Below are 5,255 nucleotides of genomic sequence, written 5' to 3'. Positions count from 1 at the left end.
GAGAGATAGGGCAACAACTTTCTAACTGGAAGTTGGTTCGTATGAAAACTTAGATTTTTTTCATTTGGTGACACACTGCAATCTGTCATTGGCTCTCAAAACTGGTACAGGTTAATTTTCGAACACCTGTTAAGCATTTTTTTAAACTGGAATCATACCTCTACTAGAGATGATTGATGAGATAAAGGCCGTGATAGCACGTATAGGACATCCTGTATGCAATCAAACTTCGTTAATGAATCACTCTTGGGAGAGCAACAACATGACTTAGTAAGCGGAGTGACTCGTTAAATGGAGTAAGCCCTAGCTGTGCTAATTCCTGCCTGAGGACAATTGGGATTTCCAAAAAGTGACCCGTTAAGCGGAGTAACGTGTTAACAGGGTGACGCACTAACGAGGTTTGACTGTATTAACGCAAGAAAAGTGGTTAGTGGTACTGCATGCAAATCAAAGTCTGGTTTACCTTGTAGTGCTCGCCAGTGGAAAGATACGATGAAACTGTACGAAGACGCTGTGCAAGCATTCTAGGGTTAAATTGATGAGCTTAGTTATTGATAATTATCAATGCCAATTCATCAAATAAGATAAAAAAAATCTATTTTTCAAACAGAAAAGACTTTAAAGACGATGCCAAGCAATGTTTCGCTCCAATGATGCAACACAGCTGTACTGTACTGAACTGTCCCGAAACATTTCCCATAAGGCCTATATCAGGCTAGCATGCTGGAAAATCTATACTGGACAGCTAACCATTGTGTGCACGGTGTCGTTTCAGTTCATCTTGAAAAGTATTATATTACAGTATCACGCGTGACATTGCTCGGAGCTATTATTGTGCGTTTCAAAGCATTAAAAAATTTTTCTTTAAATAATTTTCTTACGTATTTTTAAAAGATCGATCAGTTTTAGAAATTAAGGGGTTTCATACCCTTTAACATGGTGAAAAACTATGGTATAGTACAAGATATACAGAAGACTGGATGTTGTGAAGATATTTATTATTAAAAAATGAACATCCTTAAAAAATTAACATCTCAAATAATAAATATCTTCACAACATCCAGCCTTCTGTATATCTTGTATTAACAAGTGGAGAGTGACATTCATGTCATATATATAGCCCTCTGGTGGCTCGTCGTCCATGAGCTATTAGCTGATCGGTTTCAACTTCCATTGCACGGTTCCGTTCGGCATATATACGCTCTAGCGAAGGAAAATCTCTGTCTCCTCTGTAGCTTAGTGGTCAGAGCACTCGTCCGGCAATCGAGGGACCCGGGTTCGAATCCCGGTGGAGGCAGAGATGAGTTTTTTCCTTCCTTAAAAAATGAACATCTCAAATAATAAATATCTTCACAACATCCAGTCTTCTGTATATCTTGTATTAACAAGTGGAGAGCGACATTCATGTCATATATATAGCCCTCTGGTGGCTCGTCGTCCATGAGCTATTAGCTGATCGGTTTCACCGTCCATTGCACGGTTCCGTTCGGCATATATACGCTCTAGCGAAGGAAAATCTCTATCTCCTCTGTAGCTTAGTGGTCAGAGCACTCGTCCGGCAATCGAGGGACCCGGGTTCGAATCCCGGTGGAGGCAGAGATGAGTTTTTTCCTTCCTTAAAAAATGAACATCTCAAATAATAAATATCTTCACAACATCCAGTCTTCTGTATATCTTGTATTAACAAGTGGAGAGCGACATTCATGTCATATGGTATAGCCCTCTGGTGGCTCGTCGTCCATGAGCTATTAGCTGATCGGTTTCACCGTCCATTGCACGGTTCCGTTCGGCATATATACGCTCTAGCGAAGGAAAATCTCTATCTCCTCTGTAGCTTAGTGGTCAGAGCACTCGTCCGGCAATCGAGGGACCCGGGTTCGAATCCCGGTGGAGGCAGAGATGAGTTTTTTCCTTCCTTAAAAAATGAACATCTCAAATAATAAATATCTTCACAACATCCAGTCTTCTGTATATCTTGTATTAACAAGTGGAGAGCGACATTCATGTCATATGGTATAGCCCTCTGGTGGCTCGTCGTCCATGAGCTATTAGCTGATCGGTTTCACCGTCCATTGCACGGTTCCGTTCGGCATATATACGCTCTAGCGAAGGAAAATCTCTATCTCCTCTGTAGCTTAGTGGTCAGAGCACTCGTCCGGCAATCGAGGGATCCGGGTTCGAATCCCGGTGGAGGCAGAGATGAGTTTTTTCCTTCCTTAAAAAATTAACATCGCAAATAATAAATATCTTCACAACATCCAGTCTTCTGTATATCTTGTATTAACAAGTGGAGAGCGACATTCATGTCATATATATAGCCCTCTGGTGGCTCGTCGTCCATGAGCTATTAGCTGATCGGTTTCACCGTCCATTGCACGGTTCCGTTCGGCATATATACGCTCTAGCGAAGGAAAATCTCTATCTCCTCTGTAGCTTAGTGGTCAGAGCACTCGTCCGGCAATCGAGGGATCCGGGTTCGAATCCCGGTGGAGGCAGAGATGAGTTTTTTCCTTCCTTAAAAAATTAACATCGCAAATAATAAATATCTTCACAACATCCAGTCTTCTGTATATCTTGTATTAACAAGTGGAGAGCGACATTCATGTCATATGGTATAGCCCTCTGGTGGCTCGTCGTCCATGAGCTATTAGCTGATCGGTTTCACCGTCCATTGCACGGTTCCGTTCGGCATATATACGCTCTAGCGAAGGAAAATCTCTATCTCCTCTGTAGCTTAGTGGTCAGAGCACTCGTCCGGCAATCGAGGGACCCGGGTTCGAATCCCGGTGGAGGCAGAGATGAGTTTTTTCCTTCCTTAAAAAATGAACATCTCAAATAATAAATATCTTCACAACATCCAGTCTTCTGTATATCTTGTATTAACAAGTGGAGAGCGACATTCATGTCATATATATAGCCCTCTGGTGGCTCGTCGTCCATGAGCTATTAGCTGATCGGTTTCACCGTCCATTGCACGGTTCCGTTCGGCATATATACGCTCTAGCGAAGGAAAATCTCTATCTCCTCTGTAGCTTAGTGGTCAGAGCACTCGTCCGGCAATCGAGGGATCCGGGTTCGAATCCCGGTGGAGGCAGAGATGAGTTTTTTCCTTCCTTAAAAAATTAACATCGCAAATAATAAATATCTTCACAACATCCAGTCTTCTGTATATCTTGTATTAACAAGTGGAGAGCGACATTCATGTCATATGGTATAGCCCTCTGGTGGCTCGTCGTCCATGAGCTATTAGCTGATCGGTTTCACCGTCCATTGCACGGTTCCGTTCGGCATATATACGCTCTAGCGAAGGAAAATCTCTGTCTCCTCTGTAGCTTAGTGGTCAGAGCACTCGTCCGGCAATCGAGGGACCCGGGTTCGAATCCCGGTGGAGGCAGAGATGAGTTTTTTCCTTCCTTAAAAAATGAACATCTCAAATAATAAATATCTTCACAACATCCAGTCTTCTGTATATCTTGTATTAACAAGTGGAGAGCGACATTCATGTCATATATATAGCCCTCTGGTGGCTCGTCGTCCATGAGCTATTAGCTGATCGGTTTCACCGTCCATTGCACGGTTCCGTTCGGCATATATACGCTCTAGCGAAGGAAAATCTCTATCTCCTCTGTAGCTTAGTGGTCAGAGCACTCGTCCGGCAATCGAGGGACCCGGGTTCGAATCCCGGTGGAGGCAGAGATGAGTTTTTTCCTTCCTTAAAAAATGAACATCTCAAATAATAAATATCTTCACAACATCCAGTCTTCTGTATATCTTGTATTAACAAGTGGAGAGCGACATTCATGTCATATGGTATAGCCCTCTGGTGGCTCGTCGTCCATGAGCTATTAGCTGATCGGTTTCACCGTCCATTGCACGGTTCCGTTCGGCATATATACGCTCTAGCGAAGGAAAATCTCTATCTCCTCTGTAGCTTAGTGGTCAGAGCACTCGTCCGGCAATCGAGGGATCCGGGTTCGAATCCCGGTGGAGGCAGAGATGAGTTTTTTCCTTCCTTAAAAAATTAACATCGCAAATAATAAATATCTTCACAACATCCAGTCTTCTGTATATCTTGTATTAACAAGTGGAGAGCGACATTCATGTCATATATATAGCCCTCTGGTGGCTCGTCGTCCATGAGCTATTAGCTGATCGGTTTCACCGTCCATTGCACGGTTCCGTTCGGCATATATACGCTCTAGCGAAGGAAAATCTCTATCTCCTCTGTAGCTTAGTGGTCAGAGCACTCGTCCGGCAATCGAGGGATCCGGGTTCGAATCCCGGTGGAGGCAGAGATGAGTTTTTTCCTTCCTTAAAAAATTAACATCGCAAATAATAAATATCTTCACAACATCCAGTCTTCTGTATATCTTGTATTAACAAGTGGAGAGCGACATTCATGTCATATGGTATAGCCCTCTGGTGGCTCGTCGTCCATGAGCTATTAGCTGATCGGTTTCACCGTCCATTGCACGGTTCCGTTCGGCATATATACGCTCTAGCGAAGGAAAATCTCTATCTCCTCTGTAGCTTAGTGGTCAGAGCACTCGTCCGGCAATCGAGGGATCCGGGTTCGAATCCCGGTGGAGGCAGAGATGAGTTTTTTCCTTCCTTAAAAAATTAACATCGCAAATAATAAATATCTTCACAACATCCAGTCTTCTGTATATCTTGTATTAACAAGTGCAGAGCGACATTCATGTCATATATATAGCCCTCTGGTGGCTCGTCGTCCATGAGCTATTAGCTGATCGGTTTCACCGTCCATTGCACGTTTCCGTTCGGCATATATACGCTCTAGCGAAGGAAAATCACTATCTCCTCTGTAGCTTAGTGGTCAGAGCACTCGTCCGGCAATCGAGGGATCCGGGTTCGAATCCCGGTGGAGGCAGAGATGAGTTTTTTCCTTCCTTAAAAAATGAACATCTCAAATAATAAATATCTTCACAACATCCAGTCTCCTGTATATCTTGTATTAACAAGTGGAGAGCGACATTCATGTCATATGGTATAGTAGAAATGTCATTAAAAATACTATTTAACCATTGATTTATTTCACATTTTTCACACATGGTCTTGATTGTATGTGCTGCTATCCTATGCTTGTATAAAGTTTTAAATATTTTAGGTACTTAATTTTTTTTTTGAATTTTCAAAAAAAAAAGCATTGAAAAAAGCTTGCGTGCATCATAAAATACCATTGTATCAATATAATTGAATAAAAATTGATTAAAAATAAAGGAAACTGTTCAGTT

The 5,255-nt window shown here is 42.4% G+C and overlaps 6 non-coding genes across 6 annotated transcripts; all 6 read left to right on the top strand.

Moving 5' to 3' along the window:
* The first annotated feature begins 1,225 nt into the window (after nt 1-1,225).
* TRNAA-GGC (transfer RNA alanine (anticodon GGC)) lies at nt 1,226-1,297 on the top strand. Its single transcript has one exon. It is a non-coding gene; the product is annotated as a tRNA-Ala (tRNA).
* Nucleotides 1,298-1,524: 227 nt separating this feature from the next.
* Nucleotides 1,525-1,596, top strand: TRNAA-GGC (transfer RNA alanine (anticodon GGC)). The gene has a single exon. It is a non-coding gene; the product is annotated as a tRNA-Ala (tRNA).
* Nucleotides 1,597-1,824: 228 nt separating this feature from the next.
* Nucleotides 1,825-1,896, top strand: TRNAA-GGC (transfer RNA alanine (anticodon GGC)). Its single transcript has one exon. It is a non-coding gene; the product is annotated as a tRNA-Ala (tRNA).
* An 827-nt stretch (nt 1,897-2,723) lies between these two features.
* On the top strand, nt 2,724-2,795 carry TRNAA-GGC (transfer RNA alanine (anticodon GGC)). Its single transcript has one exon. It is a non-coding gene; the product is annotated as a tRNA-Ala (tRNA).
* A 527-nt stretch (nt 2,796-3,322) lies between these two features.
* On the top strand, nt 3,323-3,394 carry TRNAA-GGC (transfer RNA alanine (anticodon GGC)). Its single transcript has one exon. It is a non-coding gene; the product is annotated as a tRNA-Ala (tRNA).
* Nucleotides 3,395-3,621: 227 nt separating this feature from the next.
* TRNAA-GGC (transfer RNA alanine (anticodon GGC)) lies at nt 3,622-3,693 on the top strand. The gene has a single exon. It is a non-coding gene; the product is annotated as a tRNA-Ala (tRNA).
* Nucleotides 3,694-5,255: the final 1,562 nt, after the last annotated feature.

This window comes from Pholcus phalangioides, unplaced genomic scaffold (assembly GCF_987345545.1).
Source record: "Pholcus phalangioides strain wild (caught in Gottingen) unplaced genomic scaffold, Ppha-v1.0 ptg000003l_1, whole genome shotgun sequence".
Lineage (NCBI taxonomy): Eukaryota > Metazoa > Arthropoda > Arachnida > Araneae > Pholcidae > Pholcus > Pholcus phalangioides.
The sequence above is the reverse complement of the archived record's forward strand: the minus strand, read 5'-3'. Positions and strand labels throughout refer to the sequence as shown.